The following is a 24,754-nucleotide window of genomic DNA, read 5'->3' as shown; positions in this document are numbered from 1 at the left end:
CTGAGTTAGTAAACAGCACACAGCTTAACTCTATGCCTGCCCTCTGGTTTCACATATTCTAATGCAGAAATAAACTTGAATAATTTAAAAAAGTTGTGCAAAGTATTTGTATAAGATTAACTTTAGCTTTTTCCAATTTTGCCTTCAAACTTTTTGCTTTTATTTTTTATTGCTAAAAATATTTTAGGGGCACCTGGGGGGGGCTTAGTCAGTTAAATGTCCAATTCTTGATTTCAGCTCAAGTAATGATCTGACCGCTCATGGGTTCAAGCCCTGCATCAGGGACTATCAATGAAGAGCCTGCTTGGGATTCTCTCTCTCCCTCTCTCTCTGTCCCTCCCTCCCTCACTCTCTCTCTCTCTCTCACTCACTCTCTCTCTCTCAGAGTAAATTAAAAAAATGTAAAAAAAAAATATTTTAGAAAAACCTGACAGAAAAACTCGAGGCAGTGAACATGCTGAGAAAAATTCTGATAACACTGAGTCATCTAACCCACCAACCAAAACCAGAACACCAAATACGTGTAGGACTCATATTACCAGGAGCAAAGACAAAGGGCACATACTGAACGATGGAAGTAAATAAAGCAAAAGGAAATGCTCCATGAAGGATTCATCTTAAAGTACATGCAGCAAGTTACTTATTGGTTATACATCAGATTTTTCTCACAGTGAAAAAGATGTAAAATAAACACCAAATGGCAAAGTGCCAATAGCAGAGGTATACTGTGATTTTAACTCTTGTTTTCATATTCAAAGAAAAATTGACAATTATATGAAACCGACTTGGAAAGCACAGCTGGATATAAAATAAAAGGGGGGAAAGCTGTTAACAGGTACTACTTGAGTCCTGTAGTTAACTGCAGCTAATTCACAACAAACATCATATAAGCATTGAACATGCACCATGTTTGAATACGATTCCAGAGTGAATTTTTCAGACCTTATAGTCCTATGTGGCTTCTCTCTCAATGAATAAACCATTTAGATTTTCTGTTCAGAATACATCAGATGAGTGTGTGTGTGTGTGTGTGTGTGTGTGTGTGTGTGTGCATGCTCGTGTGTGCTCAGGAGGGAGAGGAAGAGAGAGGTAGAAAAGAATTTAACAGTGTAAAATATTATGAAGAACCTAAATAAATAATGCAAAGTTCATTCATGTAAATACCTTCCTATTTTCAGCAGCAGGCCATTTACCAATGTATGGATATCAAGGCATCAATTAAAGTTCCAATTACAGTATGATACTTCCTTCTTAAAAAAAGCACTTGTAAACTGATAATTTCCCCCAAGGAGGCTGCTCACTAAGTTTCATGAAGGACTTTCTCAGTTTTGTAAGGCATCTGAAAATTCATTAGTAAGTGAGAATAAATATCATAAAATATAACATTAATAATGTTAACTGAATTAACCTGCACTTCTGAAAAATAAATAGTATTTTTAATATTCTTCTATTCCTTAAGGGACAATGACTATGGCAAAAACATTTTTTTATATCCACTACCACGTCCTTCCCAGAATTTCTCTTGCTATTAGGCATGAAGTACGGTTAGTAAATATTTACAATGGTCATGTCAATGTCACTATGGAAATAGGCTCAAGAGTAGTTAAAGAAGACCCGATGTCTTATCAAGCTATCAGCAGGATAGGGATAACTTATGACTCTTACACTGACATCCTTTAAATATAGACTCAGCGATACTCATGTATATTTATTGTAATGAATGAATTATATACAATATTTACTTTCCTTTTTTTTTTGGTGCTGGAAACAGAGAGTGAACCATCATATAGAAATATTTCAGGGGCGCCTGGGTGGCACAGTCGGTTAAGCATCCGACTTCAGCCAGGTCACGATCTCGTGGTCCGTGAGTTCGAGCCCCGCGTCAGGCTCTGGGCTGATGGCTCAGAGCCTGGAGCCTGTTTCCGATTCTGTGTCTCCCTCTCTCTCTAACCCCCCCCCCCGTTCATGCTCTGTCTCTCTCTGTCCCAAAAATAAATAAACGTTGAAAAAAAATTAAAAAAAAATAAAAGAAAAGAAAAGAAATATTTCAAATTAACTGGCTAAGATAAATGATGAAAACAACCTCATATTCCCAAAATAATTGGCAATTTCTGTAGAGATAAAAAAGCCATATTAAATACTTAAAAAAAAACGCTTTCATATGATTATAATGAACCAAATATTCTATTCAGTTAATTCTTTAGATAACCTCTATGTCCAGGTATTATTATTAATCCCTGTTTTATTTATAAGGAAATTAAGATGAGAGGGAGTTAAGTAATTTGCCAAAGATTACACTCTTAGTGTGTGGTTGAGCTGAGATTTGAATGTGGGGGATTCTGGTTCCAAAGTCAATGTCTTCAAACCTTGGTACCCTATCTTTACAGAGATACAGCATGAGGCAACTCTTTTCACAGGTCTCTGAATGCACTTATGAAGATTTACTGACTTGATGTTGTCTTTATTTTCATTCATCATTAAATGTTGTTTAATTAGGGGTGCCTGGGTGGTTCAGTTGGGTAAGCATTGGATTCTCGGTTTCGGCTTAGGTCATGATCTCATGGTTTTATGGGATCAAGTCCACTTTGGGCTCCTCCACATTCACAGTGAGCAGCCTGCCTGGGATTCTGTTTCTCCCTCTGCCCTTCCTCCACTCACACTGTCTCTGTCTCAAAATAAACAAATTAAAAAAAAAAAACGTTTTCAATTATTTAATAGTTCAAGCACTAAAGAGTGCTTTAGTTATTGAAACAAGGATTCCACATAGGAAATGGAACAAAAAGATCATACTTTGAAACAAAAGCCCTATTTTGATTTAAGAATGTGGTGAATCAACGGAATAATGCTTCTAATTGTATTTCTATACTTGAGATTCTCTGATTATGTCACTATTTTCTGTTCTAGAAAGCCAAGAGGGCTTTTTAGTCTAAAGGGGTGGTCTCTAAGGCTTTGTTATTTATGACATATTCCCTCAGAGAGAAATACTGTTTTATTCTAAAGAAAGACCATAAAATATGTATACACAGGAGTAGTCACTTGGGCACTAGCATTTTTCACTTTGTTTGCACAGCTCACACCATTTAACCAGAAGACAAAGTAAGAAATCTTATTGTAGTGGCATAATCCGAAATATAATTATTTTTCAACTCAGAAAATGGTCATCAGATAATTAGAACAGTATATAAATTAAGATTTAGGTCAGGTAAAATGTCATTTCCCCCTTTATTTCTAAATATACTCATCTTTTTAAAAATAGGAACAAATCAGTGTTTGGTTTTTAGAGCAATTTTTAATTTTTATGTTTCCTCCGATGCTTCTGTTGACCCTCACTAGTTGCTGCATAATCTCAATGATGAGATCCAGCTCAATTCCCCCCTTAAGAACAGTGTGTATGTAAATACTCGGAAATGCTACGAATAGTACTGCAACTTTTTAAAGTATGCTTGGTTGATGTTATCTATGGAAGACACCAGTTTACCTAGTTACAATTTACACAGTTTCAAATTGCATAGAAATTTTATCTGAGTTTGAACAAAAAAATTACTGGTCATAATCAGTCAGCCTCTTAATATGTCTTAGTTGACTAGTCTCATATTCTAGGGGCAAGTGACATAAAGCAAACAGACAAAGCTCATGCTTCAGTAGAATTGTACACTAGTGGGGGAAGACAGACATTCACAATTGTTTTAAATGTTTACTTATTTATTTTGAGAGAGAGAGAGAGAAGGGAGGAGAGACAGGGAGAGAGAGAATCCCAAGCAGGCTTCACACTGTCAGTGAAGAGCCCAATGCACGGCTTGACCTCACAAAGTGTGAAATCATGACCTCGGCCAAAATCAAGAGTCAGATGCCACCCAGGAGCTCCCAGACATTCACAATTTAGGTAGATATAATTTATGTTTGTGATAAAATGCAATACTTAAAAAAACTGGAGTTACGGGATGGCGATAATATTTTCATAGATGCAGTTATCGGAACCCTCTCTAGTAGGTGACATTTAAGCAAATCGGAATGAATGACACTGGCTCCCTGACAAGCTGGGAAATGTGGGACAAGATAAAGCCCTATGATGAGAGACGCTTAGTGTCCAAACGACAGCACAGACACCAGGTGGCTGAGTAGCATGAGGTGAGGAGTAAGTTGTAAAAGATAAGAAGAATGATTTGAAATTTCATTATCTATCTGTCTATCTATCCATCTATCTATCTATCTATCTAGACTACATGACGAAATTCCATATCTAGATAGATAGATAGACAGACAGATATAACTATAATGCAAAGCAACCTTTTCAGTGACCGGTAGAAGGCTAACTTTGTAGTGATGGGATTTCTAAATTGTGAATTCATATCTCTTCCCATCAAAAGACGCATAAAACACCACAGAACTCACTACTGGAACATTATGATATGATATGCAGACATCATAATTAAAGTACAACATGGAGAAAAAGACCAAATGATAATAGATGGGTACTTTTGATGTCTCTATATTTTGCAGACAGAGGTAAGACATGACTGAATATTCTAATATGACCTCATTTCAGTACTGCAGTATATTTTTAACTGGTCAGCATTCCTTCATTTTCTTCCTTCTCAAAAGCCACCACACACACACCAATTCATCTTTTTAAAGTTTGCTTTGGTAATATCTTTCCTTTGTAGAGTATATAGACAGAGGTTAAGACTTAGGTGCTGGCAAATGCAAATATATTGTTACAAAATGCCACTTTGTGAAAAACCACAAAAATAACATTAGCAACCTTTTAATATGATCTAGACACACTTTTAAACATTCTACCTGGGACCGCATCATTTAATTCCTACAAAAATCCTATGAATGCAGTTTTAAAGACTGTTTTCATATCTATTTTCTACATGAGTGAACTGAGGCAGAGAGATTATCCTTTTTCCATGATGATATAGCTGGTGAATGATTGGGTTGGAATCTGAACCCAAGTTCTCAGACTTCAGAATCTGTCTTTTAACCACTAAAACACACAAACATACATATATGACATACAATATATATTATCTCTATAATACCACATTGAGTAGTCTACCATTCTTAATTATTTGTGATGTTTCTAGAATTGCAAAAATATTTTGTTTCTTTATGACGGTATCTTTACTCTCTCAGAACATTATTTTGAATAGAGATTCTAGACAATGGGGTTAGAGTATCTAAACATACAAACATGCTTAAGTCTCTTGATACATGTATTGTTTACATTTTTTTGGCCTAGCATTTATTGCACATAAAGCCAGATGATAAATATAGGAAATAGCTATATTTCCTAATCTTTACAAAAATATATGCTGTATGCTAAGGCTCATTCCCAGGATCTGGGCCAATCTCTGAGTATTCTACCATAGGAAAACAGCCATGCAGGTGGTAACATGCGAAGTCAGCATTTAAGAATGAGTAAAACATTAACAGCTTTAAGGAGAGAAGTGAATAGTATTGTAAATTGATAATTTGGTGCCTTTCTTCTGATTGTTCTCACTTTAGAAAACATCCACAGGGGGCGCCTGAGTGGCTCAGTCGGTTAAGCATCCGACTTCAGCTCAGGTCATCATCTCGCGGTATGTGAGTTCGAGCCCCGCGTCGGGCTCTGTGCTGACTGCTCAGAGCCTGGAGCCTGTTTCAGATTCTGTCTCCCTCTCTCTCTGACCCTCCCCCGTTCATGCTCTGTCTCAAAAATAAATAAATGTTAAAAAAAAATTAAAAAAAAATAAGAAAACATCCACAGGTATCCTAACTGTTCTTTGATTAGATATCTCTATTCTCAAACGAGCTACATAAAAATTTTAAGATCAATGCATTCCAAAATCACAATATTTTAAACAACCTTCTTTTTCTTGGAATGATCAACATAAAAACTAACTGGAGTTATTTTATGTATTGCCAGAAATATTGTTCATCACTCAGCCTAAATATATTCGTCTCCGTTTCCTGGCATGAATGTGACAAAATGTGTGCTTTTCCAGAATGTCAAAGCAAGTTATCAGTCTTTCCATAATTTTTAATATTTAATGTCTAGTGACTCATGTTGACTGATTTTTGTCACGATATATTATACGTGTTAAAAATTAAGAGTGGTACTGTCAGGAAGCCATGAAGCATTGAACATATGAGCTAATGCTTTCCATAAATACATCCATGCATTCACATTCACATCTTTACTTATCTCAGATAAAAGCCTATGGAAAGAACTTCATTAAAGCATTATGAAAAAGATATTTACTGAGAGAAAGGCAAAATGATTAATGCATAGCAGTCATGAAACACATTGGAGCTGATGGCCTCGCCATTAAAAGGAGCTATAAACATCACTGCTTGAAATGGTGGTCTTCGTCAATGTAACAGCGCCCTCTATGTTCGAGAGCATGCAATATGGAGAAGAGTCATACAATCTGCATAGTTAATGAAGCCTGATTTTTCCTTATCTGGAAAATTTTACCTTTACACATAAAGGTAAAATTAACTTCTTAACTTGTTTATCAGCCAATTTCATGGTCCACCTCCATAAAGCCAAAAGGATAATATTAAGATTTTATAAGAAAAAAATGAAACAGAATTTTAAATCCACAGCTGTTAATTTCTTTGGAGAACAACCACTTACCTATCGTGCTTGAATATTAAAAGCAGAAATGATTTTGAATGGGAAAATAATACATTTTTTAATACTGAAAATGTTTAAGACTCTTAAAAGTAATAGAAAAGAATTTGACTTTGACATAAATCATAAGCATAAATTATCGGTTTCAGTTATAAGGCATCTTCTTACAAATTATAAGGAAAGCCTGGCTGAATTACATAAAAACTTTCTACAAGGAAAATTTTATCATAGAACTAATACCAGAGGAACAGGTGAAATATACTCTTTTAGAAACTACTATCCAGAAAAGAAGACTTTTTCCTTGCTACTCTTTAGTATCCATAAATATCCATTAATTTCCCAATGTAAATCTTCAGATTATTTTATAAACTTTTCCCTCAAAGTGTTAAAGGCAAGATGAAAATTAAAATAGAATAGTCCAACTTTGTAAATAGGAATAGTTTTAAATGTTTGTTTTTATTAGTAATTTAAAATATTTGATCTTTTAAAGTACTTGTTAGCTTAAATTAATTACTATAGGCTATAAATACTTGTAAAAACTGAATTGTCTGACACAAAATGAAATGCGCAAAATGGAAGTTTTGGTTGAGAGTTTTTATTCTAAATTTTCCATTTATGCAACTGTAGTGCTAACTATATTGTTAAAAATAAGAAGAAAAGGAAGTTAGAAAAATTGGATAGGGCAAATAAGGTTGGAATTTTGTATAAAGAAGTTCATCAAATTAGAAATGGGAGTGACCTTAGGATGTCTAAGAAATATCAAATGTTTCTGTCATACACTTCAAATGTTACACAGTTAAGATATTTAAAGTACTATGACAATTTAAAGAAATAGTTCTCTTTTTTCCTCCAAAACTGTTCAACTTTTTCTACATGATCTATAGTATAATGGTACTGAAATTTGAATGTATAGCATTTAAGATAGAAGCCAGGTACACCTGGGTGGCTCAGTTGGTTAAGCGTCCGACTTCAGCTCTGGTCATGATTTCACTATTCGTGGGTTTGAATCCCACATTGGGCTCTGCGCTGACCAGGCTCAGAGCCTTGAGCCTGCTTCGGATTCTGTGTCTCCCTCTCTCTGCCCTTCTCCTGCTCATGCTCACCCGCTCTTTCTCTCTCTCGCTCGCTCACTCTCAAAAATAAACAAACATTAGAAGAATAGACAGCCAAACTAAAAAAAAAAAAAAAATTAAGCCGAACAAAAATTAAATACAAATATATCACAACAGAATCTTGTGACTTCCATCAGATGTATTAACAAGCTACACACAGTTAATAAAAAATTAAGTGTAGACATATTTAAAATTGTCAGGGGGCTTAAGAATAGAATTTATTCTTAAATTTCTGTCAGATCTAAATATAAAGGTGGAACCTTTCAAATTCCCAAATATCATTTTTTTCCCAAAAGAATGAGGACTTGGAAACAGGAGTATGAATAAAGGGTCTATGTTTTTGTTTCAAGAATCTGGTGGAAGAATGAGTTATTTTACAAATTATAATTATATTCTAACTTTAATATTTTAAAAATTATTAGATTGTTGAATATATTTCCTTTTTCAAAGCCAAAAATGTAATTTTAAAAGCACGCCCTCTATAAACTTAATATAACTTTAAAAATTAAGAAAAACAGAAAAGAAGCAAATTTATTTACTTTCTCTTTCAAGGGTAGGGGTAAAACTCAAATATCTATTTGAATATGTTGTTTTAAATACTATGAAGGAGTACCAGCATTCACATATGAAGTATTACAGAACCTGCCTAGAGAAGAACAAATTGCACAGTTCAAAAAAAAAAAAAAATGCACAAATGTTTACTAAAGTATGAAGGGGTGGACCTACGCCGGCCGACCACGCCTCCTCCCCTTGAGTAACAGGACTCAGACCCTCCTCCAGCCAATCGGCCAAGGCCACAACCCTTCCCCAGCCAATCAGCTGAGGCCACAGCCATTACCTCACCAACTGCCCCTAGACCCCAATAAAACCTTTGTGCTTTTGAAACTTGCTCTCTCTCCCCGGTATCTCACCGCTGTGTCCGTGCAGGTAGGGGATTGAGCTCGAGCTAGCTCGAATAAAGGCTCTTTGCTTTTGCATCGGACTCAGCTCCCTGGTGGTCTTTGGGGATCACGAATTCTGGGCATAACATTTGGGGGCTCGGCCCGGGATCCCCAAGACCCCCGAGGGACCCCCGACCCGGAGAGCCTGACTGGCCACGGTTAGTGTCTGTTCGTTCTGTCTTTTCTGTGTGAGCTCATTTCTGAAATTCTAGTAGTGCCCAACGCGGTCTAAGTGGACGCACTGGAGGACCACGGGCTGGGAGTTTCGGAAGATGTTCTGATCCTCCCTTTTGGAGGGATGTGGAATCCCCTCGTTGGTTCTGGAGGGATGTGGAATCCCCTCAAAGGTCTGAGACGAGGCAGGTCACTCCCACCAGTCGGCGTGAGGCCGTCGTCTAGCTTTCGGTTTAGGAGGAATGTGGAATCCCCTCATTGGTTTTGGAGGGATGTGGAATCCCCTCAAAGGTCTGAGCTAGCTTTCTGTTTTGCTTCCACAGAGTTGGAAGACTGTTTCTAACGGCCCTCTGTTTGTCTGTTTCTGTGTTTCTCTGTTTTGTTCTGTGGACTTACTGTTATGGGACAGACTCAGACTACCCCTCTACCCACCCTCTTGGCTTAAGCCCTTCCTAGCCCCATTCCCTCCTGAGCCAAAACCTATTCTTGCTTTGCAGGGGACAAAGAAGAAGGAAAACAAGAAAAGTCTTACCCAGCCTTCAGCACCCCTCTACCCTGTCCTACAAGGGGGGACTAAAGAAGAATTAATTTTTCCTCCCCCATGTAACCCCCTAGAATGCCGGAAGAACACCATCCTCCCCCTCCAGGGGAGGCAGACGCTGTTCTGAGAGCGGGAGGTGGAAACGCTCCAGTGGGAAGCCCGCCCTTCACCAGACAAAGGGCTCAGAGGGAGCAATCCGCCTCCGCTGCTGACTCCACTATTCTGCCCCTGCAAGCCACTGGACCCCCCAGACGCGGAGAGGAATCAGCCCCATCACTATTGGCCTTTCGCCACTAGTGACCTCTACAATTGGAAAGCTCAGAAGCCTAAGTTTTCCGGGAAACCGGCAGGGCTTATTGATTTATTAGACTCTGTTCTTTTTACCCATCAGCCCAAGTGGGACGATTGCCAGCAGCTTTTGCAGGTCCTGTTCATGACTGAAGAAAGAGAAAGAATCCTCAATGGGGCCCAAAAACTAGTTCCGGGCACAGACGGGAATCCCACCACCAACCAGGCTCAGATAGATGCTTCCTTCTCCTTAACTTGGCCCCAGTGGGATTTCGACATGGCAGAAGGTAAGGAGAGGCTCCGGGTCTACCGCCAGACTCTAATGGGTTGTCTCCAAATGGCTGCTAGAAAGCCAACCAATTTGGCCAAGGTAGGAAATGTACAACAGGGAAAAGATGAATCTCCAGCTGCCTTTTTAGAACGGATCATGGACCTATACCCCCATGGATCCAGAGGCTCCAGAAAGCAGGGCAGCTGTTATCATGGCCTTTGTAAACCAATCGGCCATAGACATTAGGAGAAAATTACAGAAAATAGATAGACTAAGAGAAAAAAAGTCTGCAGGCCTTACTGGTGGTAGTTGAAAAGGTATATAATAACTGGGAGCCTCCTGAGGACAAGCAGGCTCGCGCCATGGCGGCTGCCAGCAGTAAGCAGACTAGAGACCTGGCCAGAATACTACTAGCTACCACTGCTGACTTCCCTGAGGAAGGAGACCGCTGTCTCCGGCAGCTGGCAGACGATGCAAGAAAAGGTAAAGGAACCACCAAGGGGGGAGACGGGGGGTGGGAAGCAGAGGCTGCAGAAAGATCAGTGCACATACTGCAAGGAGAGAGGGCATTGGGCCCGAGATTGTCCGAAAAGGGCAGGCGGGAAGGGAAGCAAGCAAGACTGATCGAGTAAAAGTCCTAGAGCTAGATGAACTGAGTGATTAGGGGAGTCAGGGTTCGGACCCTCTCCCCGAACCCAGGGTAACTCTTAAAGTGGAGGGAACCCCTGTTGACTTCCTCGTCGACACCAGAGCATGACATTCAGTCCTCTGCACCCCACAAGGAAAACTAGCCAGCAAGAAGTCCTGGGTACAAGGGGCAACTGGTATGAGCCAGTATTCATGGACTATCCGAAGAACGGTAGATTTGGGGACGGGACGGGTATCCCACTCCTTTATGGTAATACCAGAATGCCCCTACCCCCTGTTAGGACGGGACTTACTGACCAAGATTGGAGCTGAGATAACTTCCAGACAAGGGGGTCCTCAGGTCACCAATGGCAAGGGCCACCCCATCCAGGTCCTGACCATGAAACTGGAGGATGAATACTGCCTCCACCAGGAGGTGCTCCCAAGAGAGGATAATATAGGCAGATGGCTACAAGAATTCCCCTCGGTTTCGGCAGAGACGGGGGGAGGATAGGACTAGCTGCTCACAGGACCCCAGTCCTGGTAGAGCTCAAGCCAGGAGAAAGTCTGGCAAGGATCAAACAATACCCCATGTCTCAGGAGGCCCGGAAGGGGATCTAGCCACACATCCGGAGACTACGAAGCCTAGGGGTACTAGTTCCTTGCCAGTCTCCATGGAACACCCCCTTACTGCCGGTCAAAAAGCCTCACACAAATGACTACCAACCGGTACAAGACCTCCAGGAAGTAAATAAGAGGGCCACGGACATACACTCAATGGTTCCCAACCCATATACTCTCTTGAGCTCCTTGGCGCCCTCCAGGATCTGGTATACTGTACTAGATTTAAAGGACACCTTCTTCAGTCTGCCGCTGGCACCCCAGAGCCAACCCTTGTTCGCCTTTGAGTGGCATGATCCGGAGGAGGGCTACAGTGGGCAACTCACCTGGACACGGCTACCTCAGGGATTCAAAAATTTGCCCACCATCTTCGACGAGGCACTACACGAGGACCTGGGTGAGTACAGAAGGGAGCCCCCTGGCCTCACCCTTCTACAGTACGTAGATGACATCCTGATTGCTGCTGACATGGCTGAAGACTGTGAGCGAGGGACCCAGGACCTGCTGGCTACCCTGGGGGCCTTAGGGTACTGGGCATCCGCTAAGAAGGCTCAGATATGCAGGGAGAGGGTAAGTTACCTGGGATATATCCTGGAGGGCAGACAGCGGCGGTTATCAGATGCCAGAAAAGAAACTGTCCTAAAGATCCCTACTCCCCCTCCTGAAAAGAAGTAAGGGAATTCTTAGGATCAGCTGGCTACTGCCGCCTCTGGGTTCTAGGTTTTGCTGAGATTGCCAGGCTCCTATATGAAGCTACCAAAGAGGGGAAAACATTTAAATGGGCTGAAAAAGAAGAAACTGCCTTTAATCAGTTAAAAAAGGCCCTCCTAAGTGCCCCAGCCCTGGGCCTACCAGACATTATGAAGCCCTTCCACCTCTTTGTAGATGAACATAAGGGAATAGCAAAAGGGGTTCTAACTCAAGCCTTAGGCCCCTGGAACCACCTGGTGCCTTACCTGTCCAAGAAACTAGACCCAGTGGCTGCCAGCTGGCCGCCATGCCTAAGAATTATTGCGGCGACAGCACTCCTGGTCAAGGACACAGACAAACTGACCCTAGGACAGGAGATCTGGATCACGACCCCACACACCATTGAAGGGGTTCTGAAACAGCCTCCTGATAGATGGATGAGCAACACACGTACCAGAGCCTCCTACTCAACCCTCCACGAGTGCAGTTCCACCCCAGTGCAGTCCTCAATCCTGCAACCCTGCTGCCCGACCCTGACCTAGGTGCTCCACTACATGACTCTGCGGGAATCCTGGAACAAATACATGGATTCCGGACGGACCTGACCGACCAGCCCCTCCCCGATGCCGAGGCTACTTGGTTCACTGATGGCAGCAGCTTTGTGCAAGATGGACACAGGTATGCGGGTGCAGCGGTGGTCACCAAAACGGACACTGTATGAGCGGAGGCTCTACCCTCCGGAATGTCAGCCCAGCGAGCAGAGCTCATAGCCCTCACCAAGGCGCTGATGCTGGGAGCTAGAAAAGGGCTTAACAACTACCGGACTTGGGAGACCTAGTTTTACCAGACCAGCCCAAATACTCCCAGGAGGAGTTACAGCTGATCAAGAAACTCCCCATGGCCCAGGAGATAAAGGGATGGTGGTATACACCTAACAAGGAGCTCGTGCTGCCAGACCGGCTCGGAGTCTCAATATTAGAGCAAGTTGTATCTGCCTGCAAGACCTGCCAACTCACCAACGAGAGAGCCACATCAAATATAAAAGGAACCAGGCTCAGAGGCACCAGATGGGAGCCCAATGGGAGGTCGACTTCACTGAAGTCAAACCAAGAAAGTATGGTTATAAATATCTTTTAGTATTTACAGACACCTTCTCTGGCTGGGTGGAGGCATACCCAACCAAGTATGAAACGGCTCAGACGGTGGCTAAGAAGCTACTAGAAGACATCTTACCCAGGTATGGTTTTCCTGCCATGGTAGGATCAGACAATGGACCAGCTTTTATCTCATAGGTAACACAGGCAGTAGCCAAGGCGGTGGGGGCAAACTGGAAATTACATTGTGCTTATAGGCCCCAGAGCTCAGGACAGGTAGAAAGAATGAATAGAACCCTAAAAGAGACCCTTACCAAATTAACCATGGAGACTGGCCCGACCCCGACACCTCATCAGTACAGGCCGGGAGACTGGGTCTATGTCAAGAGGCACCACCGAGAGACCCTCGAGCCGCACTGGAAGGGACCCTACATCGTGGTACTGACAACCCCCACTGCTCTCAAAGTAGACGGCAGCATGACCTGGGTCCATCACACCCACGTTCGGCCAGCGGACCCCTCCTTGATCTGGAAGGACTTCGTCATGCGATGGACCATCAATCGGGACCAACACAACCCTCTCAAGTTCAAGCTACAGCGCATTCGACCCACCTAATATTGGTAACTCTGTTAATTCTGCTTGTCATTGCTCATGCTGCCGGGAGTCCCCACGCCCCCCAAAACATCACCTGACAGATCACAGACACCAGCTCGGGGACAATACTTAGTCAGACCTCCCAGAGCCACCCCAGCGACACTCGGTTCCCAGAACTTTGCGTAAACCTCCAAACTCTGTTCCCCTTGTCACCATAAATGCAGCCGGTCCCATGATTGGGTCTGTAAGCTACATGACAAGGGGGGAATGAAGGAGCGGACCTACACTGGCTGACCACGCCTCCTCCCCTTGAGTAACAGGACTCAGACCCTTCCCCAGCCAATCGGCCAAGGCCACAACCCTTCCCCAGCCAATCGGCTGAGGCCACAGCCATTACCTCACCAACTGCCCCTAGACCCCAATAAAACCTTTATGCTTTTGAAACTTGCTCTCTCTCCCCAGTATCTCACCACTGTGTCGGTGCAGGTAGGGTACTGAGCTCGAGCTAGCTCGAATAAAGGCTCTTTGCTTTTGCATTAGACTCGGCTCCCTGGTGGTCTTTGGGGATCACGAATTCTGGGCATAACAAGTATATCATCAATTTGGGAAGTGATTACACTCTAACCTCTTTTTCTTTCCTTCCCCTCCCCCATGAGTTTCTGTTAAGTTTCTCAGGATCCACATAAGAGTGAAACCATATGGTATCTGTCTTTCTCTGTATGGCTTATTTCACTTAGCATAACACTCTCCAGTTCCATCCATGTTGCTACAAAGGGCCATATTTCATTCTTTCTCATTGCCACATAGTACTCCACTGTGTATATAAACCACAATTTTTTTATCCATTCATCAGTTGATTACAAATTTTTGAGTAGATTAGTAGATATTCCGGAGGAAAGAGAGATTCACTAACCACTCACTAACATGCTATGCAGTATTTAATTGAATGTGACTATGTCCCTATAATGCCCAAAAGAAAAAACGTCCAAAAAGTTAAGGTATTCATTATTCAGTAAATAGTACTCATTTGTGAATTGAAAATCAGGAAAAAATACCCCAAACCATCAAATTTAGTCCTAATGATTAAGCAAATGCTGGGCACATTCTGAAATCAAGAATGTTTATAATCAATGATATAGCAAAGATGATGATTGAGACTCAAGGTTAAGTTAGTAGACAAGGACTGGAAATACAATGACGAAGATATACACTACCTTCCCTCCATCATTCTAACTTTACAAAAAGGAGTTGGGGCCTAAATGCCTCCTCCATCCAATACTGCTCCATTTCTGCCCCCAACTTCCTTGTTGCTAGATCCCGAATCCTTAGCTCAGGCAACCATTCTCATTTGCTACTCACTGCAGCTCCTTCTATCAGGTCTTTTCTTGCTAGAGTTTATTATTTATGTTGCAACAGAATGACCTTTCAAAACCATCAATCCAGATAATAAGCTCCATGAGGGAAAGGGCCCTGACAATGACAAATTCACTGCAGTCTAGCTCCTAACCCATGAGCCAGCACCTGGCACACAGCTCACAAAACAAGCCTTTAGTGAATATTGTTGAATGACTGAATGAACAAATAAAAAACCTACTCGTTGCATTCCCCTCAGTGGCACCACATAAATTTCAACTGTATTAACGTGACCAGGAAGGTACTGCATACACAAATCTCATCCTTTTTAAATCTCTGCCTCCATGTGCTCCCTTCCCACACAATGGCCTCTAGTATCCAACAACAGTGCACTCCTTTCAGTTCCTTAAAAAAAACGAAAAAAAAAAAAAAAGCAAGATCTGCCTAATTTTCCATCCTTTTCATTTACTTTCTGTCATTTAGAATATTCCCACACTTTTGGTCTCTTTTTCCCTCTAAACTGCCCTTCTTAAGGCTAATACCTACTCATCTTTCAGCTTTAGCTCTCTGTCAATAGATCACTTCAAATCCCTGTCTCAAAGCTCCCCAAATCCCAAGGACAAATGTCATGCTGAATTTAGCATAGAATACAATGCCAGGCACATGAGGTACTCTCAATAAATGTGTTTTGAAAGAAAGAAAGGAAAACAAATGTCAACTGATTGATAATTGATTGCTTTAAAATTGTTCAGTCCATTTGTTGATCAAAGTTAACTCCCTTTTGCACTTGTTTTACCAATTTGATTATTGCCCTCATGACAGAAGTTCACACAATCCAGTCCTTCGAACAAAGTTTCCAAGATAAAATTATTGTCTAGGAAAATGACGACTGTATCTTGTTAATATTCAATAAGTCTGTTACAAACACTGTGCAAATATTCACACAGATGTAAATTCATATATATTCATATATATTCATAATAATTATGAATTCATTTAATAAACAAAACATCACTGATTGACAGTATGTCACAATAGGACAAACATGGATCTTCATGTTATGCATCTACCTGGGCTGAAATCTTAGGTTTACCAATTCAATTTTTCTGACCTTGAGCTAGTTACCTAATATTTCAGAGGTTCATTTTTCTCATGTATAGAAATAAAAGTACCTTGTGGTGTGACTGGAAGGAACACAGAGGTTAAGGTGTTCAAAATGGGTGTCATTATTCCAAACTCCATATGTTAAAACATATACCATAGAATGTTTTATTTTAGTGAAAATGGTTATTAATAAATAAGAGAGTACCACTCAAGAATACCTTAGTAGATACCTTGATAAGTCTGTTTTCCTTTTTAAGGAGATAATTAAGATTTGACCATGACTAATTACCTTAGAGATAGGTTTCCTGCCTCTATTGCAAATTAATTTGTGTCACATAAAGTGCACTAAAACATGCATTAAATTAAGTATTCATTGTCTGGCAATCAATTCATCTTAAAAAAAAATTTAAACACTTGTAAATGTATCATTGATGCCTTTACAATTTTTTTAAATGTTACCAGAGATTATGTAAGATTTTTAGATGATCTCTTCAAACATTTAACCCTTAATCCTTTACTCAACTGGACTTACAGGTAAATATCTAGAGTGAGTCTATAGATTAAAACAGTCTCAAATCATTCAAAGTGTTTAGTTTAGCAGGCTAATTAGAATTATTTCTGATATGTTTCTTGCATGCCAGGCACAATTCTAGGCACCAAGGAGATAACAATAAACAAAATGGGGAAAAATAGCTCTACTCTCATAACAGCTGAAAACATCACCCATTTATTATTTTGGTTCTTCAGGTCAGAAGTCTGACTGGTATTGGCTGGGACCTCTACTTAGGTTCTCACAAGGATGAAAAAAAATAAGATGTTGACAGAGGTGGGCTCTTATCTATAGTTTCTGGGAAGTAATCTGCTTCCAAGATCATTCACGCTGTTAGCAAAGTGAATCTTCTTACACTTGTGGGACTGATGTCTTCATTTCCTTATTGTCTGTCAGTCTAAGATCACGCTTAGCTCCTTGTGGCTGCTCCTTCCTTGCACATGACCCATTCCATCTCCAAAAGCAGCAACAGCACATCAGATTCTTCTCTCAATTTGAAAATCTGTCTTTCCTTTTTGCTACCAGCCAGAGAAAACTCCACCTTTTTTTTTTAATGTTTATTTATTTTTGAGAGAGAGAGAGAGCATGAGAAGTGGAGGGGCAGAGAGAGGAGACACAGAATCTGAAGCAGGCCCCAGGCTCTGAGCTGTCAGCACAGACCCTAACATGGGGCTCAAACTCACAGAATGTGAGATCATGACCTGATCCAAAGTCAGATGCTTAACTGAGTGAGCCACCCAGGCGCCCCATGAGAAAACTCTGCTTTTAAAGGGCTTACCTGATTGAGTCAATTCCACCTGGATAGATGGATAATCTCTTTTATGTTAAGCTTAACTGAGTTGAGATTTTATTCTATCTGTAAAATCCTTTCACAGCAGTACCCACATTAGTGTTTGATTAAATAACCAACAGACAAATCTTAGGAAGAGGGTATCTGCCGTAGAATCTGCGTATCAGGGCACCTGGTTTGCTCAGTCGGTTAAGCTTTCTGACTCTTGATTTCAGCTCAGGTCACGATCTCTCAGTTCGTGAGATCAAGCCTCATGTTGGGCTCTGTGCTGACAGCATGGAGCCTGCTTGGGATTCTTTCTCTCCCTCTCTTTCTCTGCACCTCGCCGGCTTGTGTGTGTGCTCTCTCTCTCACTCACTCAAATAAACATTACAAAAAAGAATCTGCCTACCAAAGCAGGGGATACCAACTTTAAAAAGAAATCAGTGACATGCATATTGTGTCAGATGATGGTAAGAGCTATAGGAAAAAAAAAAAAAAAAGCATTTAAGGTATAAGAAATGATCATGTGGAAAAGTATTGTAAACTCACATTCTACAGTCTGAAACATAATACATACTTAGGAATACCTGGGCTTTTGGAGGTGTCAGGCTAAAAAGAACACTGAGAATCTCCCCGGACTTTAAAGCAGAATGTAGTGGGATAATGCTGAGTATGTCAGAGGGGAAGATGGAGGGGGAGATCATAGCAGGAGCATTTCGTGTTTGGTAACTCCATTCAACTCCTATCAGTGCTTGTTCATAGATGAAGAGAGTAAGGGCACCTTATAAAAAATATAAACTGGGGCACCTGGGTGGCTCAGTTGGTTGAGCATCAGAATCTTGATTTTGGCGCAGGTCATGATCTCACAGTTTGCGGGATCAAGCCTCACATCTGGCTTCATACTGACAGCATGGAGCCTGCTTGGAATTCTCTCTCTCCCTCTCTCTGTGCTGCTCCCCAGCTCAAGTGTGCTCTCTCTCTCTTAAACTTAAAAAAATAAACTAAGCTGTACCATTTTAAGAGAAGTACAAATAAAAGCTGTACCTATTCTCAATTGCATCTACAAATGTGAATGTGGTGTTTATTACTCCAATGCATGTTCTTATCCTGGACCCTGAAACAGAAACCATATTACAAAACTGTAAGAGGGCTCACAAAACAGATAAACTGTATACCAGCGTGACATGCTAGATAAATTATCTGAGCATAAACCTTTCAGCATCAGTTTATTTAGACACACGCAGTCCATGCTAAAACAAAGACCATCTACCCTGATAATAACTCTACAGTGACATATACTTAAAAGGTACGACTACCCATCTTCCAGTAGCTACGTATTTTACAAAATCCATTCAGTCCCTGTGAATATAACCCTGTGACTTATTTCAGCATTCAAAATGCTATCAACAACCTGCCCTGACTCCCCATTTTGAGAGTCCTCATGGTTCCTCCTAGTTTGCATTTTTCTTTGATGTAGCAAGCTAATTAACCTAACACTAGTATATTCCTGATGGCCTTAGGCTGCTGAAGCTTGGCAAGTAGAATATCCGGCCAAGTCCCCCACTGATTCTGACAGGAAGCTCAACCCTATAATGGTGTGCACATCTGAGATATTTGAGTCTCCCTCTCCTGAGGGCCACCTTGTCCGTGAGTATGAAGTTTTATTTTTAATCTGAGCTCCAACAATTTCACAGAGTTCTCAGTATTAGGTTTTCTTCTCTGTCCTGAGAAAAGTCCATACTTCCTGGTCATTGGACAGATTTGTATACATTTTCCCTTGTATGGACCTTCCACAACCTTCATGTGCCACTAAACATCCTCTTTACTTATCTATTATGTCTAAGGCTTTATGTCTCCTAACAAGGTTCAACAAATGTCTTTCTATAAAAGGACAGAAAGTGAATATTTTAGGCTCGGTGGACCAGACAGTCTTTGCTGCAACTACTCCAATCTGTGCTGCAGCATGAAAACAACCACAGATGACACGTAATAAATGCAAGAGGTTGTGTTCCAATAAAACTTTATGTTATATACACAGATAACGGTCTGGATTTAGCCTTCTCACTGCAAGTTGCTGACCCCTACATTGCAAGTTGAAGTTCAGGGGCACCTGGGTGGCTCAGTTAAGCATCAGACTCTTGGTGTCAGCTCAGGTCATGATCTCATGGTTCATGGATCCTGCTTGGGATTCTCTCTCTCTCTCCTCTCAAAATAAATAAGTAAATAAAAAAAGTTCAAGTTCAAAGGGCAGGAGACCGAATTCAGAAAAACTGGCCTTTCAAGTGGATTAGAAGCTGACAGTTTCAAAATCTCATGTTACCCTAGTGCATCACACTAATGTCCTTTGGACAAATGTTACATCAATTTACCTTTCTGACACCTTATAAAGACATTCCTCAGTATTGTCCTTATGTTCTTGAAAATATTTTACTTAATTCCCTCTGCCAGGGCTAGAGGCTTCTTCAAGCTATTAGTCTTTGGCCAGGTTCTGAAGTCATGTGGTTTCACAACTATATCCTTGTTGACTATTACAGATACCATGGAGTTTCTTAAATCTGTGTCCTTTCCAGACTAAAACCCTACTTTATCTATGTTTCATGTTACAGTCCTAGCTAATATGCAAATGTCTCTAACTGGCATAGTTTTACTGAGGGCAATTTAGAATTGCAGTGACAGAGGAACAAATTTTTTTTCATTTGAGAGGCTCCATAAAACAAGCATTCAATGAATCAGATTTTAAGGTTTCTTACAAACTGTTGGAGCTCAAATTTGAACTGATACATTCTTTAGGTTTATATAAATTTAAAACAAAAAATAAAGAAAAAAATTAAATGTTTAACTTTCTATGCTTTAAATATTTTCTCTCCAAATATAGCTTTTTTTTTCCCTCTCCAAAACAGCTCCATGAAAAGCTAGATAGTAAATTTCTGTTCTGTAAAAAGCATTCTAAACTTCAGTGAGTTAAGCTAATAGCCTTAATCTTGGTTAGATATAAGAAGAAAAGTGTGACACTCAGAACTTACAAACATAATTTAAAGAGTCTTTTAAAATTACGATTTGTGAATACAGGGATTCATAATGTGTGCAAACAAAAGTTAATTTAATATTTCTGATAAGTAGAAGGCTCTTTTTAAAAATTAGCATTACTAATAGGAGTTTTAAAACAACTCTGTATATCTTCTTCCTAACTGTAAATAATGTAAATGATATTCTGCCTTGTATAAGACTAATAATTGTAAGAGTTCTATGTATATTTTAGATACTAACCCCTATGTATATTTTAGATCAGATATATGATTCATAAATATTTTTTCCCATTCTGTAGGATGTCTTTTCATTTTGTTGGTCATTTCTTTTGTTATGCAGAAGCTTTCCAGTTTGATGCAGTCCTACTTGTTTAGTCTTGCTTTTGTTGTTTATGCTTTTGCTGTCATATCTGTGAAATCCTTGGCAAGACAAGTCAAGGACCTTTTTCCTTTTGTCTTCTTCTATGAGTTTTATGGTTTCAGGTCTTACCTGTAAGTCTTTAATCCATTTTGAGATAAATTTTGGGAGTGGTGTAAGATATGGCCCAGTCTCATTCTTTTGCATATCAATATCCACTTTTCCCAACACCATTTATCGACTAGACTCAATTTTTTTCCACTATTGTCAAATATCAGTCAAAGATCAGTTGACCATGTATGCACGGATTCTTTCTGGGTTCTTAATTCTACTCTGTTGGTCTATGTCTTTTTTATGTCAATACCATACTGTTTTTTTGATTCCTATAACTTTGCAACAGTTTCAAATCAGGAAGTGTGATGCCTCCATCTTTGCTATTCTTTCTCGGGACTGATTTCACTAGTAGGGACCTTTTGTGCTACCATACACATTTTAGCACTTTTTTCTACTTCTGTAAAAATATCATTACACTCAGTGGCAAAACACCAAACAAACAGATAACTTGATTTAAAAATAGGCAAAGGACCAGAAGAGACATATTTCCTAAGATAATCAAATGCCCAATCGGTACGTGAAAAGGTGCTCAACATCATTAATCAACAAAACAAAACAAAACAAAAAACAAAAAAAAATGCAAATCAAAACCATAATATCACCTCACACCTATTAGAATAGCTATTATCAAAAAGACAAGAGATGTCAAGTGCTGGTAAGGATGTGGAGAACAGAGAACACTTGTACGGAGTTGGTTGGAATGCAAACCAGTGCAGCTACTGTGTAAAACAGTATAGAGATTCCTCAAAAAATGAAAAATAGAATTGCCATGCGGTCTAGCAACCCAACTTTTGGATATGTACCTCAAAGACAATAAATCATTATTTTGAAGACATGTCTGCACTCCCATATTTACTGCAGCATTATTTACAATAGCCAAGACATGGAAACAACCTAAGTATCATCAGTGCAAAAATGGATAAGGAAAATGTCACACACACACACACACACACACACACACACACACACACGTACGTATTTAATGAAATACTATTCAGCCATAAAAAGAAGGATAATAGAAGGATGTCAGAAGGATTTCTGATAAAATAAGTCAGAAAGAGAAGATATATTATTTCATTTATATGTGTAATCTAAATCAACAGATCTCCTAGAAAGAGAGAACAGATTGGTGGTTGTCAGAGGCAGGAGTGGCAAAGTTTTCAAGGGTACAAATGTCCAGTTATCAGACGAATAAATTCTTGGGATTTAATGTACATGGTGACTACAGTTAACAACACTGTATTTTATATTCAAAAGTTGCTAAGAGAGTATATATTAAAAACTAAAAACAATTTAAAAAAGACAATTATCTTATAATTTGAATTACAAATTTCAATATTTACTTTACATATGAATCAAAATATATTGTTTCTAAAATTTGGGTCATGTTACATACCTGTTCATTTTGAAGAAATGTAAAAACAAATGTATGTTAGGTATCAGGGTATATAGGCAGAGCAATGGATATTCATTGGTTTATCCAGGAAAAGAAGAGATTAAAAGAGAATATTTTCTTTTAAAGGGAGACAGTGTGGTTGTTTCAAAATGTAATAGAAAATAGTGAAATATATTTGAAGACATACAAGAAGCGCAGAAGGTACGAATGAAATGAATTTTGTGTGCCTGGTTTTATGGTAAGTGAAAATAATGAGACAGAAGCAATGAAATGTACTTAAAATTTAACAAAATTGGCTAGATATGATAGGTTTATTCACAAGGGATAAAAAAATGCTTGTGACTCCTTACTATAAATTGTTCAATGTATGACTGCAAACAAAAAAAAAGGAGTAAATAGAATTCTAGTTTTCTCCTTGTTAAATATAATTTTTCTGTGTCCAAAAAACAGTTTCTTTTATCACAAATATATTTTTAATTCTCTGTACTTTTTGACACATTTGTAATTATCTTTTTTTTTAATTTCAGGAGAATTTAGTGATCCATTGCTTACGTATAACACCCAGTGTTCATCCCAATAAGTGACATTCTTAATGCCCATCACCCATTTAGCCCATTCCCCCAACCAACACCCCTCCAGCAACCCTATTTTTTCTCTGTATTCAAGAGTATCTTATGGTTTGCCAAACTCTCTGTTTTTATCTTTTTTTTTTCCTTCCCTTCCCCTATGTTCATCTGTTTTGTTTCTTAAATTCCACATGAGTGAGTGAAGTCATATGATGTAAATTACCTTTGATAACTATTATTGAATTTTGTAAAAGTTAAAAGTTCCTAATATAGTCACTTACTGCAGAGTGTATACATACATGTGTGTGTTTGTGGAGTGTATATGTGCATGTGTGTGTTTGTGTGTATTTTAAAATATTATGTGTAACTATTTCTCACCTATTGAATATTGTACCTTATATTTGGATACCTGTGGCTTATGTTATTTATTTTTCTTTTGACAATCTTTTGATTTTTACCTTTCTCAAATTTAGGTCCCAAATTCAAAATAATAAAACTTATCTTCTATACCTAAAATAGCTGTATTTCCTAAATGGCCCTTGTTTTTTTTTAAATATAATTTATTGTCAAATTGGTTTCCATACAACACCCAGTGTTCATCCCAACAAGTGTAAATGGCCATTGTTAATGAAAAGCTATGCTACGTGTTTTATTAAAGGATGGGAAATTTGAATAATTAAGTTTATCTGGCATGCTCTAAATTTTAATTAAAAATTAAGCTGAGGCTTTCGACAAGCTGAGAAACACTTCTGGAGCTTCCAAATGCATGGCTAAGACTTTGTTCTGGATATCATCACAATGAGAAAACCAACAGGCAATGGCTACCCAATGGAATGAATGGTAGCAACCAAAGAAATTGCAGAAACCATCAGCAGCTCTGGACCACAGTATTTCAATACTGTATGGAAGAAATCCAATATCCTGTGCTGTTGATTTGGTCATCCTGGATGTAATTATAAGTGAAGACCTTCAAGGAAATGTCACAAGAGTAGGGAATTATCTTACTGAGTTACTGAAGGCTAAACACACTTTCATTGGCAATATCAGCGGTGTTACCCTTTTTATTAAAATTGACTTAGTTAAGGACCATAAGAAAAGGAGTCCTGCCATAGCCAAAAGTCGACACACTGTCTACAAGATGAAAGAAAAACAAGTGGTTCCCACTGCTGATGGACCTCATAGATATGCTTGAAACCACCTACGTACTTGATTGAAGAAGATCCAAAGTTTATGGTGGATCAACCCGATGGAATTTTAACAGCTTTAGGATAAGCCATGGGAGCCAAAAATGAAAGTGTGATCTTTGAGAATACTCCATGCACGACAAAGATACCTAATGAAACACATTCAGGATTGTTCACTGATGGCACCACTGACTCTATAGAAAATCCCAGAAGGAAGAGAAATGGATAGTGCACGCGGGGCCCCTGGGTGGCTCAGTTGGTTAAGTGTCCCACTCTTGGTTTCAGCTCAGAACACAATCTCACGGTTTTGTAAGTTTGAGGCCCACATCGGGCTCTGTGCTGGCAGCATGGAGCCTGCTTGGGATTCTCTCCCTCTCCATCTCTCTCTGCCCCTACCCCACTCATGCTGTCTGTGTCTCTCTCAAAAATAAATAAACTTTAACAAAAAAGAAAGAAATGGATTGTGCACAGATAAATATCCACTACTTAGTAAGAAGGTTAAATCACAAAAGATTATCATTTTAATGCAAGATAAATGTGCAGAGATACAACAAGTGGATCTGTCTCTTCCATTCATAGCTCTATTGTAGCATTCAAAAGTAAATTTTAATTCTATTTTGATTTGTAAATAAAAAATTAAGTAACACGAATAAATCAAGTGATGATCAAACCATGGTAAGAGTATTGGTACAACTTCTAGCCTGTTAATTTTTTGACTTGAGATTTCTGAAGTACTTAATTTATTCTACAAACGTA

The 24,754-nt window shown here is 39.5% G+C and overlaps 1 pseudogene; it reads left to right on the top strand.

The window, feature by feature from the left end:
• Positions 1 to 10,789: 10,789 nt before the first annotated feature.
• LOC101084374 lies at positions 10,790 to 24,297 on the top strand (annotated as a pseudogene).
• The last annotated feature ends 457 nt before the right edge of the window (positions 24,298 to 24,754 follow it).

This window comes from Felis catus, chromosome B4 (genome assembly GCF_018350175.1).
Source record: "Felis catus isolate Fca126 chromosome B4, F.catus_Fca126_mat1.0, whole genome shotgun sequence".
NCBI classification, from domain to species: domain Eukaryota; kingdom Metazoa; phylum Chordata; class Mammalia; order Carnivora; family Felidae; genus Felis; species Felis catus.
Note: the sequence above shows the minus strand (reverse complement) of the source record. Positions and strands in the feature narration are given on the sequence as shown.